Consider the following 323-nt stretch of genomic DNA (forward strand, 5'->3'; position numbering starts at 1 on the left):
GTGCTCACCGCCATCAGTGCTCACCGCCATCGGGGCTCACCGCTATCAGTGCTCACCGCTATCAGTGCTCACCGCTATCAGGGCTCACCGCTATCAGGGCTCACCGCTATCAGGGCTCACCGCCATCAGGGCTCACCGCTATCGGGGCTCAGTATTATCTTTGCTCACCTCTATCGGGGCTCAGCCCCATCCCCCCCATCCCCTGGCAGCCCCGCACTCACCGGCCCCACCGGCATCCCCAGGGCGATGCGCAGCTCGTCCGAAAGGTCGCCCGGCTTCTTCTCCTTCAGCCGCGTCTCGAACTCCTTACCCTGCGTGCGGGG

The 323-nt window shown here is 65.3% G+C and overlaps 1 long non-coding RNA gene across 1 annotated transcript; it reads right to left on the minus strand.

Annotated features, from left to right (window-relative positions):
- Positions 1-19: 19 nt before the first annotated feature.
- Positions 20-315, minus strand: LOC109364607. Its single transcript, XR_002110505.1, has 2 exons — positions 222-315; positions 20-138 (listed from the first exon to the last, which is right to left on the minus strand). It is a non-coding gene; the product is annotated as an uncharacterized LOC109364607 (long non-coding RNA).
- Positions 316-323: the final 8 nt, after the last annotated feature.

Source organism: Meleagris gallopavo, unplaced genomic scaffold, assembly GCF_000146605.3.
Source record: "Meleagris gallopavo isolate NT-WF06-2002-E0010 breed Aviagen turkey brand Nicholas breeding stock unplaced genomic scaffold, Turkey_5.1 ChrUn_random_7180001875098, whole genome shotgun sequence".
Classification (NCBI taxonomy): Eukaryota; Metazoa; Chordata; class Aves; order Galliformes; family Phasianidae; genus Meleagris; species Meleagris gallopavo.